This window comes from Oenanthe melanoleuca, chromosome 5, assembly GCF_029582105.1.
Source record: "Oenanthe melanoleuca isolate GR-GAL-2019-014 chromosome 5, OMel1.0, whole genome shotgun sequence".
In the NCBI taxonomy this organism is placed as follows: domain Eukaryota; kingdom Metazoa; phylum Chordata; class Aves; order Passeriformes; family Muscicapidae; genus Oenanthe; species Oenanthe melanoleuca.
This window is the reverse complement of record NC_079339.1, coordinates 3,393,672-3,416,001: the sequence shown is the minus strand read 5'-3', so window position 1 is coordinate 3,416,001 and position 22,330 is coordinate 3,393,672.

The following is a 22,330-nucleotide window of genomic DNA, read 5'->3' as shown; positions in this document are numbered from 1 at the left end:
TACAAGACCAGAAAACACTTCAGGTATAAAGTTTTTTCTTTTCTTTTTTTCTCTTTTTTTTTTTTCTTCTCCAAGAATGTGTAGTCTGGATTTTTCTAAAAATATTCAGAAAGCTGGAAAAGTGCCAAAATTTATTAAAAAGGATTATATCTTGTTAATTCCAAAGTGCTTTCCTAACAGAACTGTTTAGATTTTCTGGTTTTAAAAATTGAGAAACACAGGAAAGGTATCAAAAACAAATTTAAAAATTTTCTGTTTGGACCAGTGTTGATAAGTAGTTCTGTTCAAAGAAACATTCTCTGTGAGACCTGAAAAAAGAGAAAATGGAAAGAGAAGGCATTTGAATGCACTTAAGGTAATTTCCTTTTCAACTTTGAGCTACAGATGGATAAAATTAAGTCTAAATTTCATCTCAAATTGAACTTTAAATAAAAATATATTTGCAATTTGGATACAAATTCTAAAGCACTTTCTCATCACCAATTTAATCTCTCAGTTTGATAGATTGCCCTGCTCTATACACAGATAGTGAATTATCAGTGTCCTCATTTTTGGGTATATCTCACTGTTAGCAATCTCAGTTTCACTTTCACAACTAAATTTCCATGCTTTAATTGCTAGTTAAGTTCCTATAACTGTACAGATTGTTTCTTTGAAAAATCTTGTCATGATCTTTACTCCAAAATCAATGTCATATTCAATTTACATCTATTTCACCACTGCAAAGGTACTTAAGGTCTGTGAAATGATTAATTTATTTTGACTGTAACATGTTTCTTTTATTAGCTGTCCTTTGGTATCTAAATCATGTAATTCTTCAGGGACTGATACTGTTCCAGCTTGCCAGAGAGTTTCCACTGACATCAAGGAGAGACAGATCTGTGAATTCATGGCAGAGCTGTCTTAGCATGAAGATTGCTCATTTGGGATTAAGTTGGCCTTATATTTCACTATTCTTGGCCTGTGGAAGCAGCTTTTTATTAGTCAGTAATGCCAGCCTATTAAAGATTTACTATTTACCATGGCAGGAGGGTTTCCAACTGAAAAGATTCTATGATTGTAACAATTTCATCCTTAAAAGCTGAATTAATTATCATTTCAGTGTGATGAGGAAGAAAAAGAAAAATAAGAAGATGAAAAAGAAGAAGAAGAGGAAGAAGAAGAAGAAGAAGAAGAAGAAGAAGAAGAAGAAGAAGAAGAAAGAAAAAGAAAAAGAAAGAAAAAGAAGAAAAAGAAAAAGAAAAAGAAAAAGAAAAAGAAAAAGAAAAAGAAAAAGAAAAAGAAAAAGAAAAAGAAAAAGAAAAAGAAAAAGAAAAAGAAAAAGAAAAAGAAAAAGAAAAAGAAAAAGAAAAAGAAAAAGAAAAAGAAAAAGAAATGTCAGTCTTTTCCTCAGTCCACACATCTTAGGGCTAATTTCCCCCAGGTGACAATCCCATGGAAGGAAAAGAGAATTCTCCGTATTTTCAGTTTTGTACACAGCTTGCAATATTTCTGATACTCTAAACAAAATAAACCTTCCAGTCATTAAATTGCAGTGTCTGCATAGGAAAAGCCTGTGTCTTGAGGTTTGGAACTGAAATTGTTTTGCTTTTTATTCGTAAGGAAAATGAAAAGTAGTTCCCACAGATTGCAGGCTGCCCATTGTGTCTCCACATACAACACAGACCTTAATTTGCTAATTAGACATCAGTTATTGAAAAAAGTAAATTAAAAAAATACATAAAATATTGTGAAATTGAGGAGATGAAATTCAGGACGTTAGGATTACACCTTGGGTAGAAACTACATGGCTGAAGATGAAAATGCAGCCAAGGTGAGCACTCAGCTGTCACCTGTTGGGTGACCAGCACCAGCCATTTCTCATTTCCAGTCTGTCAAATCTCAGCTCTGGTGTCAGGAACTTTAAGCTCCTTTTTGCTTTCAGGAGGCACCATTCATAAACTAGTGAATCAAGTTTTAAAAATGTTTCCCTTGTTGATTCTTATTTTACTGTATTCCTGCAGAAATAGCTGCTTTTCCTCTTTTGTCTGACTATAAATGGGAAAAGATGTTTTACCAGATTAGTCCTTATTTTTATGCAAACACACAAACCAAGGGGCACACAGTAAATGAAAACTCATCACTTTATCAGTGGCAACGTGCATCCCTGATTCTCCAAGATTCCACAATAAACCCACAGAGTGAAGAACCAGAAGAACATTAGGATGGTAGAGACAAGTGTTGAGAGCTCAGCCCATTATTTCCTCTCATATTCTGCTCCTCCATGATAACTAGAACAGAAAGGATGGAGAAAGAAAGAATCTGTGAGCTGCTTCTGCTCTGCCTCTGCCTTCCAGCATCCCTGAGAATCCCAACAGAGGGATTTAGCAGCATTGAAACAAACTGAATGCTCCTGGGAACATTAACTCAGGGAAAAAAATCAAAATATATATATTTATATGTGTTAAAATGAATCACTTGAACATACATGAATGTAATTCTTTGTCTCTCTCCACATATTTACATGTGTATACTTGGACATGCAGGCACACAGAAACATGGACACACTTCAGGAGAGTTAACAATTTGATTTGGCTGCTGATATTCTCTGATCAGCAGTAAAGCTGTACACTTGGGTCCCAAATCCTTCATAACAATTAAAAAAAAACAGTTGAGAATGATGTAATTCTGAATCAGTCCTGTCCTTTAATTTGTCAGCCTAGAGAAGATTTTCAGATTATTCTCAAATAATTTGATTCACTGATGATTTACTGAACTCTGAACTTCTTGGTCAAATACCATTACAATAGATACCTATTTAAAACCACCAATTAACACCAATTAATTTAACAATACCACATGTCCAAATTATTTAATTACAACAGATTTGTGAAAATATCCTTGGCAATTAACACAAAGACACTACTATTCATTATATTTCATTGCAGAAATCAGAAAATATGATTTAGGATATGAATACATTATTTAGCCACATGGCTTTTTCTAGTTTTACTTCCTAACTTAAAATGAATCCTGCTCTTACCATTCTTTCAATAACCTGGCTTTTGGTATTAGGAACTTTTCTATTGCTCACCAGTACTTTTAAAAACCAGATGGGTTCATTGAAAACGTGAAAAAAAAAATCTGATAAAGCTGAGTATTGCTTCCATCAGTCAACAACAATCTCCTCATACTTTTGTGCACAGAATCTCTCATCAGACCTTCCACCACCCCTTTCATTATGCCATCCAAATGTCACTCTGAGCTATTTTAATCTCCCTGCACATTAAATATTTGTGACTATTTTAGACAGTAAGTAGGGCAAGTTATTTTCTGCAGAAATAGTATTTACCCTGCACGTGGGTGGTTGTTTTTATTCCTTGATTTCTTCCACTGGTAGGAGATGTTGGGTCTTTCAGGCTGTGAAAAATGGCACAGGAATTTAGATTTTCTCAGAAATGACAGTGACTGCCAAGCAATCCCTGGCTGACAGTGGCAGCTGGCAGGGGCCATTCAAGAGTTAAAGAGGAATAAAAGGTTCTGAAATATGAATCTGGAAACAGTTTCACTGAGTGAAGCTTGTTTGAAGATGTGACATCCCATCTTGCAAAATGGCAAGCTGATGGGTAATAGTCAAAACAATTTCCTGAAAGAAAAATTATTGCAGAAATTGAAGGCAGGAGCAGAAGCAGCCTGGTATCTAAAGCTAGGGGAAAGCTGTTTTCATACAAGCTGCAATTTTAAATTAGTCAGATTTGGTAGGTTGTTACCAGCACAAACTGAAAAAAAAGGGAGAAAAAAAAAATATCCAAAATAAGACCAGTTATTTCAGAGATTTTTCTCAGTATTTCTGCACATTCACCAGATTGACTGGCCAAGCATAATCCCCCTGAGGGACTCATAACATAAAGTTATGCTTGACAAATCAAAGATTATATGGTTTTGCTTATATACTCTTGAAGCAGGAACTCACTCTCATATTTACATTTTTGGTTACTGGATTTCATTTTTGTATTAGCTTGTCAAATGTGGAATAATATTAATGTTTATTGAACCTGAAAATACCCCTACAATCAATTCATTATCCCTAAAAATTACAGCAGAGACTTATAGAAAGGGAATTGGAACAAATACAAAGAGACTTTTAAAGCAGAACATGTTATGACTGACTAGATCAGTGAAAAAAAAACCCAGAAAAATTACTTCCCTTCAATGTACAGTTTTGGCCTACTACTCTACAAGTTCAATAAAAAAAAATTAACATCACAATTGCACTTCAAGGAAACGTCTACAAAGGTTTACATGGATAATGAAAAACATCTGGCAATGAATTCTGGACAGCCTGTGCACACTCCTGATTCTACTGAAATATTACCATATGGCAAAAAAATACTTTTAGTGAAAGAAGCAAGTAACACAGGCTTCTTATGCTTTAAATATTCTTAATATTCTACCTTTTTGCCAAGAGCTTAAAGACTGCTCAAAATTAATGTATTATATAATTATAATTATAAATATATATATATATATATAATATAGTTATTATATAAGGCACTGAATTGTTGTTGGCACAAGGGTCAGAGAATTATTGATTAAAAAGACCAAACTATTTCCTGTGATGCTCTGTAATATATTAGGTTATAAGTACCTAGCTAAGGCTGCAGCTCAAAAGTAAAATTTAAAAAAAAATTAAATAAAATAAACAGACTTTGACAAATTTCAGCCCTTTTCAGTAGGGAGACTTTAACAAACTTGCCTCTTAATCTTTCCCCCCAAAAGTCACAGAACAAAGTTCATTTATTAGGAGCCATATTTTCCACAGCTTTCAGGTTTTTCACATCTCTTTCCTTTGTAATGCTTTAATTTTTGATGTCTGGAGCTAGAGATGGAATTCCAATAACATTCTTGTCACTGCAGGGCTAACACAGATAAAATATTTTCTCCCTGCTTCTAAAAGGATATTCCTCTAATAATTTAAGGATTACAGCTGCTGGTTTTAATATAACTCTGCAAAACATATTGACAGCTCCTGACAGTCTCATTCTGGGTTTTGTTTCCATGAATGCAGGAGATCCAAAACCAAATTATGCACCATAAAAAATACATTATGAATTTTTTTTCCTGATATTACAGATACCTATACATTCACTCTCTAAATGAGTTTTCCTAGTGCACAATGGCAGAATAAGTAATTTTTAGCTGCTTATGGCTCATGAAAAAAAGGAAAATGGAACTGATTCAAGGCCATAAAACCAGTTCCCAGGAAGGACTAATGCAAGTCATACATCCTGACTGGCCTCTCCATCTCCACAATGAATAAACCAAAGAATTCTGAACAAACCAATCTGGCCTTGACAATTTCAAGTGACAAGTCCAGTCTTTGTGATAATTCAATCATCAGTCAGGTTTCACCAGTGTCACTGCCTGAAAATAAGTCCCAGACCAAGCCTTGATAGCCATTGATCTTTCTCAACCACTACTTACAACATCAGAAGATCAGAAACGTCCTTCAAGTTTCCCCTTTCCATCATGATTACTCATGTGCCATGACAGATACACATGGAAAATTTCTATAGCAGCAGATTTTCTCCAGAAAATGTCCTGCATGTTTGGTCTGAATTCTGGAGATTGATCAGTTTGCATGGGATAAAAGGCAAAAACCCTACAAACCAAGCATGGATTCTTCCAATGAGCATGAGGGTCCAGATCCATCCAAAAAAACCCATTTAGCATCAATCTATACCAAGCTGGACTTAGGAAACATCTGGGAGACACCAAAGTTATATGGGAAACTCACTTGGTGAATTTCTACACAAATTATTCTTGGCTTGAGGCTTCCCAAACCAGGAAAATCCTTGAGATGCTTCCAGCAGAGGCATTTGGAGAGCCAGTCCCAGTTTTTCATAGTGTTTAAAAGGAGATAACAATGGCTTTCTACATTTTTACTATAAAGCCAGGAAGCCAAAATCCTTGGATTTTCAATTAGAATCCCAGTTTTGGGATTTCAGACAGCCAACAGCAACAATAACACTAATAGCTTCAATTCCTTTCCTCTGTTCCAGAGTCTTTGAGAGAATATTTATTTAAGAAATAACATATATTTGGTTTCCATAACAACATTTTCTGCATGGCAATAAGTATAAAAACAAATTAATTCTGCCATTCCTAGTGTTCTCTAGCAGCCAGTTCTGTGCTCAGACAGCATTTTTAATTAGCATTTAAAGAATAAGCTGATTTTTCATAAGTCACACATTGGGGGTTTGGGGCTATTTTAATCCTCAGACTATGGCTTTTCTGGATTTATTCTTTTTTTTTTTTTTTTTTTTTCCTCCATAGAGATTAGACTTGCAAGTTCAATACATCTCCCTTATCTACATCCTGCTGGGTATTTCAAAATATCTTACCACACATAACAAGCAACTTGTTACATTTCTTCTATTACTGGAATACTACCTTAGGGGTCATTTACTTCATTCCAGAGTCACATTTAGGAAGATCTGGAACAGCATCCAGGATGTCAAATGATGAGATTCTAAATTCATTTTTAGGATATTAAATGTACCAGACAGAATTCCTGGTTCAGATATTTCTTGCTGAGATAGAACTGGGTTAACAGAAGGTAGCGTGCAGTTGGTGTCAAAAGAATGACGTGTTCAGAAAAAAAATGAAAAAGAAAAAGAAGAAAAAGCAAAAAAAAGCAAAAAAAAAAAAAAAATTACTTTTCCTAGTCTAGGCTTGTCTCAAAGAGAGACAAAGTGTTTCTTTTTTCTACATAAGTATAGACATATCCCATATATAACATCTGAGACTTGGGGTCTGTTGTTGGAAAAGTTCCATACATAGCAAGGACACCAATTTATACTTTTAAAAGTCTGATCCAATTTCCCAGGGATTTCATAACCACAAAGGGCTCCATCCAACAGCCTCCTGCAATAGGGTCCTGTCTCTTTTCACCTGCTCATTTCCAAATCTTTCCCAGCAGGGAAAAGAAGCCATCTCTATTTTCAATTTTCTAGTCAAGGAAGACTCACAGAAAGTGTTAATAATAGAGAAGCAATTCCTTAGTTTAATTTCTTAGAAATACCACATGGTAATGGTTTTGCAGGTAGTTGTTTTGAATTAGTGCCCTGTTTCATATCTTTATTTCTGCACTGAAAAACCTGTTGATGTGCTTCCCAATGAAGCTTTTATAGAACAAGTTGAGCCTCCCACGAGTGAAGCACTTGAAGATTCTCCCACCTGTGGATTCTATTCTCATTTCTGAAAGTTCTGCCATATGAGAATGGCTTGCACATGCAAAGGAGGAATAAAAAACATGAAATTCATGGTCAGTGAAATGGAAACCTTCACAAAATCTGTGTCACAGAAAGCTGCTAGCATCCACTTATGAAGGGGTCAAATCATCAAATGTACATTAAAAAAAAAAAAACACTCTCTCAAGGAGAAATGAGTTTTAATGGCTGCCCCTTCATAAAGTAAGCATTTACCTTGTCAGTCAAGAATTACACTAAATTGCACAAGAATTGCAATTTCACTGGTGAATGATTCCTAAAGTCTGCAGAGACTGAATAGAGTATAAACCAGAGAAGCTTCAAATCTGTTGATTATGCTGTATTAAACCAGCTAACAACCCAATTCACTGCTGAAAACACCTCAACTCAAGGTAATTCTGAAAAAAAAATTCCCTTTCAAGTGAATATTTCCATGAACTTTCCTGGGGTCTTCCCTAGCATTTAATTTTTCTACTGGTTTAGTATCTATTTATAGCCTATTTAATACTTCTAATGGAAATTTTGCTTTTCACCAGTGCTGTGATATGCAGTTGCAGTAGCTGAGACAGGAATCATATACATACATATATATCTAGCTATAGATAGATATATAGATATATATAGATTATATATAGATATAATTTTTTAAAAAATTATGTGTATAAATATATATATATATAATTATGTAATATATGTGTGTGTGTGCAGACACACTGTTTTTTAATGGAAAAATTTCTAAAATTGCTAAACTGCTGCTGAAAGTGCAAAAATACAAAGCAAGTCCCTAAAGTGGCCAGTGAATGCCTTTATCTACAGAGTGTAGCAATTATAAAAAAAAGAAAAAGAAAAGATTATGCAGAAGAAATATTCCTTTTGAACTTTAGAAAGTGTAAAAACATGTGTTCAGCCCCTGCTCCCCAGAGCACACCTGCCACTTTTGTATCCTATTTCTAGCAATAGTTCAGATTCACTTGGGTAGAAAAAAAATTTAAGGGAGTGTGTCACACATAAAGCATTCATATTTTTGGGACTTTTACTTCAGCATGCACACTGTGTGCAAAGCAGAATTAGCCAAAGACTTTTCTCCAGGTGGCAGGTTTCTCAGGGAGACAGATGCTGCTCATTTTGCACAAACCAGGTTAAAAGTTCTGTCACCACACACCTGAGGCACCTCAAAGAGTGGAAATCAGCCAAAGGAGGGAGAACAACCCCAGGGTAAAACCTCTTCCCTATGGGATAGCTCTTGACATGAAGGACAAGTTTCCAAAATTTGTCTTTTTAAAATGTAAATAACAGAAACAATCCCCTATAGGTATGTGGATGAGGGTTATCTTCAGTCAGAATCATTGTATGGTTTCCTGGAATGCTAAAAATAAGGCAGATTTCATAGAGCTCAGCTTTCCTCTTGGAAGGCAAACAAAGATAAATCCATTCTTCAGTGCTTCTGCAATGAGCCCTTCATCTCAATTTTTTAGGCATAATTGGCTCCTTGCATGCAGGTGGATGGAGCATCACCTGGTAGTTGTCCTACACAGTATTCAGACCAAGCATTTATTATAAATATTCAAACCAGGAATGGAAACCAAAACATGATGATTTCTGATTTTGCATGAATGAATTATGAATTATGAATGAATTTTTTTGGTGTTTTGTTATTCTTAATTACCTAAAGGGCCACAACACTTCGATGGGAAGCAACACATTTTTTTCCTACTCCCTCCTCTTTCAGAGCAGAGGGAAGAGAGCAGATGGTGGAAGATGCACCCTTTGTACAGCAAACCAAAATCTCAATTTAAACACTCCAGAGAAGAGCAGATGCTCCAGCAGCTGCTGGTGATCACAGGAGCTTTGTCAGACAGGTTGAAATAATCCAAGGATCCCAACACAAAAGGTTTCTGATGTACCTGAGCTCAACAAGGCTGACAGATATTTAATGTCTTTAATTCTGGGCTAAGAATTCTCCATCCTTTACACTCTGTTAATAATGCTGCTTAATTGGAGTCAACTAAAAATTCCTTGCAGTACTTATAAATATAGTTACTTAGTGCAAGGTGCAACAGGAAATTCTTATTTTAGAAGAATGCACACCTATTTTAATATCTTAAACACAATTAAGATGATGTGCAGTCCTTCCCAGACAGAACTCTTCCAGATTTCTCTGCAATTCTTTCCAGTCTCAGAGTTTCAAGCACTACTGTTCATAGAGGAAAATTCAGAGCATTTCCATTCAAATAAAGCTCAGCATTGGCATATGCAGTCCTCAGCCTGAAAATGAGGTTGCCAGGGGATTACAGTGTGCTATTCCAAGAGAAAAATAAAATAGTCATTCTACATCTTAAAAGTTGCTAACTAGAATCAGCTGCAACCATAAAGATCTAGCCACAAAAATGTCTTTTCTTAATGAGAGAGTGAGAATTTTTCTTATGCTTTGACAGCAGGTACTCCAGAAGAGAAGCATTGCTTTTAAAAGACATGAAGCATAGTTCTTCTATAAAATGAATGAAGTATTAAATATAAATATAAATATAAATATAAATATAAATATAAATATAAATATAAATATAAATATAAATATAAATATAAATATGCAATATCTATTCCTTAATAAAATATATTTCTATTAATATAAATAATAAATAATTAATATAATATATTATTATATAATCGTATTATCATCAATATAATATAATATAATATAATATAATATAATATAATATAATATAATATAATATAAATAATAAAAATATAAAATGGATAAATATAAATATAAATATAAATATAAATATAAATATAAATATAAATATCGATAAAATTCTGTTGACAAGTTACTCATGGGATATTTATTTTGATACTGGGTGCTCCAGTGCCATTCTCAGTCACCTGGCCACAGCCATAGGTGGATCAGAATTAAAGCTGAATCAGCTCTCCTGCCCACTCACTCCTGCTCAATTTCTGCTCAATTTCTGCTCATTTTATTTTCTGTTCTTGGAAGGGGATGTGCACCAGACCTGTAGAACCACAAAGAATCCCCAAGGAGTAATTTCTGTGAATAAATGCTTCTTCCACAGTTCACTCAAGAGCACTGCATCCATTCATCACTGAAAAGCTGAAACTCAGAATACATGAGAAAAAATCTCCTCCATCCCTCCACTGGATTATCACCATTCTTAGGGAAAAAAAAAAAAAAAACAAAAAAAAAACAAAAACAAAAAACAAAACAAAACAAAACAAAAAAAAAAAAAAAAAAAAAAAAAAAAAAAAAAAACCAAAAAAAAACCAAAAAAAACCACAAACAAACAAAAAAAACCTCTGGAACAAAAAAGATTGAAAACAACTGCCATCTGATGAAATGAAAGGATTATTATATTTATAGTAATGAGAATTTTTTCCTTTTTTTTAAATTAGTCTCTTAACATAGGACATGACCATTTTCCTCTGAATATGTCTGGGAGTCATTCTTAAAGCATCCAAGAAAGAGGAACATACCAAAAGAGAGGGCAAAACCTCAGTCAATACTAAATAAATTAATTTTTTTATTATTATTTTATTAATTTTTTCCTTCAGTTTAATTACAGAATGAGTCATATTTAACTATCCTCCTAGGTGACAAATGGAGAGTTCCTATAATTTTATTCTGTGTATATAAATAACATATGTGAATATTTAGCACTCTTACAAATATTTTTTTTTATTCAATATAAATCTGCTGATAATGCACATAGTCCCAGAATGAGAACAATGTTTGTTTGGATTCCTGAGATAAAGGAAATATGTTATTGCTATGTAATATGTTTTGCTTTTTAGATTAGAAATACAAATCAGATTATTTTAGATAATACTATGAACCCGAGGAAAACTTCTATTATTGTATTAAAACCTGGAATGAAATAATCTTAAAGAATCATTTGAAACTATTATGAAGAAACCGTATTTACTGGGTTTCAGTTTCTTTTTTTCCCAAAGTCTATGGACTATTTAAAGAAGGGATCCACAAAAAAACTAGCAATGAAAAACAGTGTAGCATTAAGGACAAAATATTTGGGTTTGTTGGCATTAAGATCTGGCAAAGGAAGAAAAACATCAACATTATTGCCTTCCCTCAGATGAAACAACACTTTTCCACAAATGGGCTTAAGAAATTACACCAAAATGTGATGCTTTCCTACTAGGAAATTGGGAAGCCACCAAAATAAAATTAGGATAAAGTTCCAACCCAATGGTCTAGGCAGCAGCAGCCTGAAGGGAGCATGGCATTATTCAGAGAATGGGGAGGAGAAATGCTGCCTGTATTTGGGAATTGAGCTATAATTTGTCTACCTGTGATATTTAAACTTTTGCACTTGCAGCTATTACAAGTAAATGAATTTACTCACTCAATTTACACTAATCAAAGGCACACACCTTGTACTGTTTAGACACAAAAGTGAAATGTATCACTCAGGAGGTTTAAAGTCAGAGGCTGAGCTGAGCTTAGAGCTGCATTCCTCTCTCAGCAGCACAAACATTCTGTTTGCAGTGTAGGAAATGTGCCAGATGGGTTGGTTGGTATTTACTGCACATCCTTCCCCTTCTCTCTCCCCAAACAGACCCATGTTTTCTGCACCCAACACAACATTTGAATGGGTCCACAGGAAATATGAATGTGTACCAGACCACATATATGTTTCCTGGCAGAGCCAAGATTAATAATTTACATTTTTAGAAGCAGTACTACCCATTTGGGCTTTTTGGCTTTTATTTCTTAATGAGGTGATGTCCTGTCTTTGTACCTTCATTTCCATGCTGTGAATTAACCATAGAGTGTTATCCATACAAATGCTCCATATTTTTCTAGTTTAGACACAATTTCAATGTTTATTATTATATTCAATTATCAAGATATCACTTCTGCACCACAGCTGTATTCTGCCTACAAAGGTGAGCAAGAACTCTGTGGAAGACAACTGCAGAAGTCCAGGTATTTCATGGCAATAAACAGTATTTCATTGTGCTGATCTGTTCAGAAGCCAAAAAAGAATGAGAGGTTGAACACTTTAATAACCTGCTCATGTCACCAATTGATTAATTTTGACAGGGAAAGCATCTTGTTCTTGTGTTGCTGGTATTAGGCTACATTTCCCCTGCAATATTCCATAACTCCCTGCAGTTTCTGCAGTGCTGTGGTGACATGATGCTCCTGCAGGTGCTGAGTAGGAAGAGGGCAGGGATGTTTTGGATCACCTTGTGTGGAAGCACAAAGATCTCTGAGTCTGTCTGGCAGCCCTGCAGTCTGGTGTCACCTCCAGAAGCAACTGTGCCTTTCATTGGTAATTATATTGCTAATAATTGGTAATATTGGAGCCATTGGTAATTGCATTGGTAGTAATATTTCTTCAAGGGGGTAGTGGCTGCCATGTGCCACCATTTCTGTGGCTGTCTCAGGGACTGACCCCAAATCCAGTGAACTCACAAGCTCTTCTCAGCAGTTTTTGTTAAAATAGGTTAACTGCAGCCACAGAAATTCCTTTTAACCTGCAGTTAGTGAATCTCCTTCAGAAAAACTAGGAAAATTAAAACCAGGCACTCCAGTTAAATAAAAAGAAAGCACATTCCTTTTTCACAGTCAGATGCCTAATACAAACTGAAAGGAAAGTCCGAAAACAAATAAAATGAGAAAGAATTTTAAAGGATTTTTTTTTTTTTTTTTTGCCTAGATGGTTATTCAAATCAGGTTCCTTTGCCTAATGATTACATTTTTATTTTCATACTTTCCCATGCATAGAAAACCCACCATGACAAATTATTGCCTGCAGTTTCAAATTATTTGTCAGAAAAGATGACTGTCAAACTCAATGCACTAGTTTGTTCCTGCTCTGTTCTCTTTTACAACCAAGACAAAACCTGCTCAGTGCACTTTTTCAAGAAGTAAGCACACAGTTCATCAACTCACCTACAACTGACACATTTTGGAGGGTTTCAAGATGATAAAGGAAGTAGTGTCCTAATAAGGGGGTGTTTTATTAGATCCATTTCTGACTGTACAAGGATTTCCAGCCAGAAAGAACACAGTGTCTGCAATACACCTGAGGGAGGAAGTGATGGTATGAGCACAGGGATGGAGAGAAACACAAACCTCAGGCTGGGGGGTTCACACCATGACATAATTAAATGGCCTGGAGCAAACATCTAGTTATAACATCTTGTGATTCTGTCATTAAATCATGGATAACTTTTACTGTCTTCCTGCCAACTGTGTCTGTGTTTAATGACACACCAGGAAAGGGCAGCTTCTACACAACCCAAACTTCACCCATTGGATCTACTTCACCAGAAAGCAAGACAGGAAAATGTGGTTTAGTAAGAAAAAACTGATGCAGAATGATAGAAATCTCTATCTGCACTGGGCACTGAATTTTTTTTATGTTCTGGTTTGGCTTTCCCCCACACAGCCATAATAAATTCCCATGTTTGCAGAGAACCTCCATCAGTATAAGGGATTTGGAAATCCTTGGATGAAAGACTTCTTTTAAATGTTATTTAACAGCACTTGAATTGTTGGTAACTTAGTATTCATGAGTCATAAAATAGAGACTTGGTTGCTGTCAGTTCCAATTAATCTCCTAGGAAAAAACACCAAAAAGTTCATATAATGAGGAAAAAAACCTCGGGAAAAACATTAATAAAAATACTGATTTCTAAAACTGAGCATTGCATCTTTTATTACAATTATCACATTTTATTACATTATCTTATGGATGGAAATATTATCTGACTTTATCAACTGATAATTACTGAAGACAGATCATTTGTTAAACATTCCTCTTGAGTAATCTTTATTATCATTTAATGTACTTTTATTATTCCTACTGCCTTCTCTCAGAAGTATCTGCAAAGAGATCAAAGAATGACCTGGTAGTGGAAGCAAACTGGCTACAGCCAATATTTGTTTTAGGAAAGATGGATGAGAAAACTCAATGCACTCTGTGTGAACAGACAAGAAACATTGTCCATCTAACATAACTGATCAAAAAATAACAGAAAAAACCCCTAAAGATGAGATCAAATAGTTATTTGTGTATCACTATCATAGTGATGTGGCATCAGACAGATTTAGGCATTAGAAATATTCCTTTTCTGTGTACTGACTACCTTTGTCAACATTGTCATAGACAGAGGAGGATTTCACATTCTGATTTTTCTTTTAGCACAGAATAAACACATGTTCATAGAACTTACAGATGTGAGAAGAATGAAAATATTTCACTTTACATTCATAAATTCTTCCTTCTCAAAGATCTGCAGGTAGCATAAATTAATATAAATTAGTGCTCATTAACACAGGGTAATAGGATATGTTGCACACAAATTAAGATTAAAAAATTAAATGAGCATTGAGAGGTTAGGCATCTGCATGCCAGAAAGATTTCTGCCTGGTATCTTGCATTCTAAGGTTTCACAGATAAAACCAATACTCTATATTATTGCAGGATAGAGGGGTGAAGCATTCTAGGTAATTTGGTTTTCACTCTTCCTCAGTAGCTCAGTGCCTGTAGTGATATCTAAATGGAAACCACTGATCCTGGAAGTCACATTCCAAGACCATGACAAGACAAGATGTGTCAAAACTCCTTCTTTCCCTCACTCCTGTGGTCCATGAAAGAAAGAAATCCAAGCTACAGAACAGAAAGTCTGCAATGATTGGGGAACTAGGCAAACCCCATGGTTTGGAGGTTGCAAAAGGCACAAACAACAACCTTGGAAGCACCACTTAAATATTATCCACACACTCCATTTGTGTCCCCTTTTCTAGAAAAACTGGATTTCTTGTTTTGCAAACATCCCACTGAAGTAAGTGGGAGTTAGAGCAGGAGGACTGTGCTCCAATCACTCCTGGAGTGCTGGGATTAACACCTTCCTCCTGCTCTGCCCCAGTGCCTGGCACAGCCAGGGAACAGTGGGGAGTGTTTGCTGGATGCTGCAAGTACAGAGAGGCAGAAGAGGAGGCAGGAGAGCATCCTCTGCCTGCACACACAGGCTGCAGGGATGCAGGCTCCCTCCTGGGAGTGCAGTGGTTCAGGGTGGTCATTTCCATGAACTGAAATTCAGCTGCTCACCCTGATTCTGACTCCACCTGATAAATTGCCTTGTCTGCAGTGCCTGATCTATAAATAAACACCACATCTGTTGGAATGCTGGACTGGGAAGTCTGGCTGAATAAATCACTCTCCAGAAATTCCCAAAGCTATGAACACTTTTTCCTCTGCTTCTGTCCTTTCCCCTCCTCTGTCATGCACATATCCATCTTCTCCCCCAGCCAGTGGGAGAAGTTTTTGGCTTCATGTTTTCTCCTTTTCAAATTCTGAAAGGCATACCTTCAAGATTAAATAGAGAAGAGCCTCACAATTTAAGAAGAAAATTGTTGTGTTTCCACAGGAGTTGAAGTTTGTCTCTTGCCAGTTCATATTCTCCTAAGATAAAAAACTGAATAGAGATTAAATGTCTGTGTATATAGAGGAAAAAGTTGAAACCATAAAGTGCTGGATCTCAGATGTTAACTTTCACCAGGCAATCTTTGGCCAGAAATACTTCTGGTTTAAGATCATCATTCAAATGACAGGTCTACTACTAGCAGCAAAATAAGTTTTATGAAATAATATTGCTTGATATTTGAAAATTTCATGGGGACACCATCCATGCAGATGCAAATATCACATGGTCGTTTTTATAATCTGTTATAAATCAGAGCAGAGGCTCTGGTAAGAAATTATTTTGGTTAAAGATTCAGGGCTAAGAGAAGTTCTGCTGCTGCCTTAGTCTCCTGGCCTTGGTGCTATGTTAAACTAGTGCTGTCCTGAAGTGCAGTCCAGCTACTGAGGTAGCTAAATTCATTCCTTCTCTTTTTTTTCTGAAAGGACAGAAAATATGACATTTCAAATATTCTGGGTAATAATGGATGCAATTTAGCATCCCTTTGTACACATTGAGCCTTTTTCTATCAAAAGCTCATTTTTAAAATATTTGTCCCCAATAAATCTTTTCTCTTACTTCAATAATAGGTTCTTCTTTTGATAATAGGTTCAAAATGCAGATGGAAACACCAAAATATGTTTTAAAATGATAATATTATCCGGGTTTCAAAGTACAATTCAAGAACTCATTGCCCCATTAGAAATTTTAAATTGCATGTGAATTTTTCACTCTTTACTGAAAAACTTCATGTGCAACTTTGAAATGCATTCCATAGACCATTACAACTATTAAACCTTTGAAACACATTCCAAAGACCTATTCCAACTATTAAACTTTAAAATAGCTAATGAAGGAAGAATTATTTATAACTTAGCCTTTGGCAGCAGAAATTCTAAATAATTTTTGAATCAAGCTCTATAACTTTAGAAGAAAAAAGGAAAAAAAAAAATCTCTGAAGCCAAAGGGATAAAAAAAGAAAGTAAAGATATTTTTTCCCATAAAAGTACTGGCATTTATGCTCCTATTGGTCACCTTTGTAAGTCTAACAGCAGCTCTTGTACTTTACACTGAGGGCCTTTGTTACACTTTGCCAACCATAATGAACACATCTCAATATTTCTCTGAAGCAGCAAGGCAGTGTCCTGAAACTTGGGATGAGAAAATGACACAAATACACAGAAAGGATTTCTGACCCATTTGTCAAAAGTACTGAGCCACTGAATCAGACAGTGTGCACATTTTAGATCACCTAAAAGCAAATTGTCAGGCCAGCTCAGTGGCCACAATCAGAACACAGAGAAAAACCTCCCCAGGAAGCTGGGAAGCTTTTTTATTATAGCAAGCACTGCCATAATGAAAGGAGCTACTGCCCCATTTAGGAGGATAATTCCACATCTTTGCCTTCCTGAAAATATATTTCATGCAAATATATCTTTTATATATCTAGATATAAAATATTATCATTCTACCTATTGCAAATCAACAGCTTACATGGAAAACTGACTCAGGAGTAAAAAAATAATGTTATTCCTGTGATGCTCATATGGCAGAATATAGGACTATGAAATAGGAAATAGAGTGCAAAAGAGACAAAACTATTTTTTACATTCATTTACCTTTATTTAATGTATTCTAGCTTTTCAGAGGCACTGTGTGGTGTGACAAAGAGGTGCACAGGAAAGCACATCCAACTAAACCTTCCTTCCTTTCCACCAGCTGAATGACACAAATGAAGCAAATGCTCTGCCCCCAGTACTTTAAAAACTTGAGGATATGCTGTTAGTGCCTGTTCAAGGCACTGAAAATTCTCTTTTCATTAAAGCAAGTGATTTTTCTTGCTGCTAATGATTTAATTCAGTTTCTGGGTGAATTTTCAGTCAATATTAAGACAATTTCTCCCTTGTGTTGCAAAAAAACAGTGTGTTTATCACTGAGAAGATTACAACAGGTTAGGTAGTAATCCCTGCTGGACAGCCTGGTCCTAAAATAGCAAAGCATATTTTTATTTCATGCTACTTATGCTGGACTGATTTAGCCTATTCATGGCTTATGCACTAAGTTTAATCCTCAGAATTCTCAAAACAAACAGTCCATAATACTCACACGAAATGCTGATTTTTTTTTTCAAGTGCAACTGAAGAGATTATTGCAGCCCTCACCCAATGCCCACAGTGCACTGCACAAGTCAGGCAATACTTTCTGATAGTAAAAACCTTAGATTCTGAAAGCATCAAGGTGAAATTTCAAGAGGATCATCAAACACATTCTTTCAAGGAAAGATATGAGGAAAAGAATAGAACAGTATCAAAAGGGACAAATCCTTGTAAAACTGAAAATCTTCTGCCAGCCCCCTGAATTTGATATTTCCATGCAGGAGGACCTGGCAGTGGAGCAGCCAGAGTAGGGGAGAGGAAGCACTATTGAAGGACCACCTTGTCTGGACAAAATTCCCGTGGGAATTGCAGAGAATGTAGGGGCTGTTTCATGCCAGTGGAAGCTGTTTACTCCACACATTCAAAAATTGGAGCTAAACTTCTGTCTTACAGGCAGCAATCCATTCCACAGTTTCATCAATGGAGAGCATCTGACTGATGTAAGGATATGAAACTGGCTTCAGCTGGCAGCCACATCAACCTCTTGGCAAACAAGAATTTGGGGACATTGCCATTTTCTTCCTAGAATTCTCTCTATTCCATCAAACCTTGGCTGCATGACACCCAGATATAATTAACCAGCTGGTGAGTATCCATAACTGCTCAGCATCATGCTTGCTCTGGGCCTCAAAACCTATCTGGGATACTGGGAAAAATATTTAGGTATCACATTCTTATCACCAGCACTGCCCAGAGTTGTATCAGCATTCACTAGGGCACCAACACTACAGGTTTAGTCACACCCTTGACTTGTACAACAAAGCTAAAAAAGAATTTTGGAACAATTAATGTTGAATGTTGAAGAATGAAAAGAAGGTGAGCAATATTTTCAGGGTTTCAGCTCTAAAGTCAAGCTCTGGGCTGGTAATGTGTGGTATCAAAACATCTGAAGAGCTCTTCAGGACACAATAATTTTATGCATAAAAATCAGAATTAAGAAAAAAATAACACATCAATCACACTAAAATATTTGGTCCCAACTGACTTTTTTTTTTTTTTTTTCTACTTGTGACCTTCCATTACATCTTAGCCAATTTATTTGTACTGGACAAACTTATTCTCCTTTATTGAACAACAGCAGTATTGGTGGCTGACATTAGGGTCAAAGATCTAAATAGTCCTGCTAAAAGCAAAAGTGAGAAATTACTAAGGCATACATTGAAATATTTACCTCCTTTCATATAATTTATTTCTGGTGTTAATATTACTGCACTGTGTTCCTGGTCAATGCTTGGGCCACAAGCCTCACCATTAGTGCAAATATGGTCTACTACTACAAATTCACTGGAAAATCTGAAATGGATTTGCCATTTTACCCTCAGGGACAGAATTATATTACTAATAAAATTCATTGCTTAATCATAATGTCTCAGCACTCCTATACAAAAAAGAATTAATTTATATTTTTCTCAATTTCCTCTCCAAATTAATTTGCCCACTTTATGTTCATATATCATCTACATTCTGTAATTTGTATTACTGGAAAAGTAGTGACCAAACTTACCATCAGAACTTATTTCCCTCATGAACTTTCATTTTCTCCCTCGTCTACCTATTTGAATTCAAGCTTAGGGGAATGTATTTTTAAAGAATATGTGTTGAAGATACAGAAAAGTGAAAATCCTTCAAAATACAGGTAATTAAGGGACTTAATTTTTCCTTAAATTTTAGGCTGGTTACAAGCCACCTAGCCAATTCCTAATTAAATTATTACAGACCATATCAACACCTCATTTTATACTGTTTAAACTAGGATTGGACTTCCAAAGGGGTGGAAAAACTAGGGATTGGCCCAGGGAAAAACTGACAAGGAAGGGGCTGGAACAAGGGGCGGGGTTACAGTGATGGACAGGGAAGGTTCCAGAACAAGGGGCAGGGTTACAGTGATGGACAGGGAAGGTTCCAGAACAAGGGGCAGGGTTACAGTGATGGACAGGGAAGGTTCCAGAACAAGGGGCAGGGTTACAGTGATGGACAGGGAAGGTTCCAGAACAAGGGGCAAGGTTACAATAACAGACAAGGAAAGGACTAGAACAAGGGGCAGGGTTACAGTGATGGACAGAGAAGGTTCCAGAACAAGGGGCAGGGTTACAATGATGGACAGGGAAGGTTCCAGAACAAGGGGCAGGGTTACAGTGATGGACAGGGAAGGTTCCAGAACAAGGGGCAGGGTTACAGTGATGGACAGGGAAGGTTCCAGAACAAGGGGCAGGGTTACAGTGATGGACAGGGAAGGGACTGGAACAAGGGGCAGAGTTACAATAACGGACAGGGAAGGTTCCAGAACAAGGGGCAGGGTTACAGTGATGGACAGGGAAGGTTCCAGAACAAGGGGCAGGGTTACAGTGATGGACAGGGAAGGGACTGGAACAAAGGACAGGGTTACAGTGATGGACAGGGAAGGTTCCAGAACAAGGGGCAGGGTTACAATGATGGACAAGGGGTGGGGAATGCCAAACAAGGTAGTTTCAGGGGCAGATACAACTTGGGGACAAGCCAACTGGGGAAAACACAGGGGTACATATAACAATAAACTGGATAAAATAAAATAAACATGTGCCACAATATAAACCAGTCTCTCTCTGTCAGCCCTCTCCTGCTCAGTGTCTGTGTCGTTGACTGCAGACACAGTTGGACCACTTCAACCTAAATTCAGTGTCTGCCAACTGGTGAGCCATCAGAAACTGGGCATGAGAATTAGTTGAACCACTGTGCCAACTAGTCTATATTGAGCTCTGTGATAAGTGCAATTTTCTCCAAGAGAGAGATAAATCTTATGAAAATATTTCCCTCTAAATGTCCCCTAAAATATTGAGCCTTAAAATTCAACAAAAGTGGTGTCTTTGCTCTTCTACTACCACTTCCTATCCCTCTAAGAGTTTTCTCTTTCACAGAAAAGGTCCCTTTGAACTTGCAAAACAAGCTGTCATCTCAGCCACTGATTGTCACAGTCCTATGTTTAGTTACATCTATGTCAGACCACTTATATCCCATTCCCTGTCTCTAGACTAAATATGGGTAATGCTCATGATAATCCATCAGGTGATTGGGTTCTGCTTCCATTGTTACTTTTCTTGGTTTTTTCCTCCATCAATCCATGATATGTGATCAACAGTGATTTCTCAGGATGTCCAAGTCACTTCCTCCCTGCATGAACCTTCTTAAATTTCCAATGCTCTGTGTCTGCACTAGCAATTACAGTGATAATAACAACTCCACCTGCACGACTGACAGCTCCTCCTGAGCCTCTGACTACTTTGTGGCATCAAATTCACATTTGGTAACATGGCTGATAATGCACAATTTAACAGTCTTGCATTACAAAATACTTCACATCACCTGACCTGCCTGGAAACTCAAGTTTCCAATTCCTTTCCTTACAGGATTTTAAATGCAGAACAAAGGAGAACCAGAGGGGAGTTCACACTTGAGAAGGCCTGCCTCCTGTCAGTACACACAGCAATAAAACTTACTGGTAACTCCACCTTGTTTACTCATTATGTGTTGCCAGCTTTAAGGACTCTTCACACCATATATCACCTGCATGCATGGCAGAAGAGAGTCAATCCAGTTACCTCTGGGATATGTATGGCTCCTTGTGGTTTAAGTGGACATCCGTGAATATTAAAATTTAGGAAGTCAATTACTGTCCTTAATGCAAGTGCCAGTAGCAAACTGTGATAACATCAGTAAAAGCAAAAGGTGTGCTCTCCTCATTTGAACAGAGAGATTAAAGCACAGTGTTAATGTCAGAGTTTAATCTCTAGTTCAAGAAATCAACATTTGCTTGATGCAAGGCCAAAGAATGATTTGTAGTTAATACTCTGAATGAGTAACTTGTCAGTGTCCCAAATTACAAAAAAAAAAAAAAAAAAACATTTGGATCTGTATTTCAATATATTTCAATGTATTTCAATGTATAGCAACAAAAAAATAAGGTATATCCATTACAGAATATATTATTAATGATAGAGGGGGAAATTCTATTTTAGTTCTGTGGGATCCACCCATCAGGCACATTGAAACCAGAATTTTCTTAGTATGGAATTTTTCTTGACTGACATATCAGCATTCTTCCAAATTCTTACAGCACACAAGCAAAGTGGAGCCAACATTGTCCATAGTACTTATCTATCCAAAAACCTTTTAGGAAAATCCTTCATCAGCTGGGGTAAGGTAAGGAAAGTAGTCAGAGAGGTTAAGCAAATGAAGTTAAGAGGAGGAAAGCAGTTTCTAAAAGGGAAAACCCCCAAGGATTATTCTGGAAATTCATCTGCAATACCCAGAAAAATAATTTTGCTGTCTCTGTGAAATGGGAAGCAGAGAGGAACAAATGGTGATATTCTTTAAAAATCTGGACATAATCTTAACATTGCACATTTATGTCACTTTATTCATGTCACCAGAAAGCACCTTAGGGTCTGAACAGTATCTCTGTCTTATTCAGTCAAGCACAAGAAGGCACTTCACTCACATTTT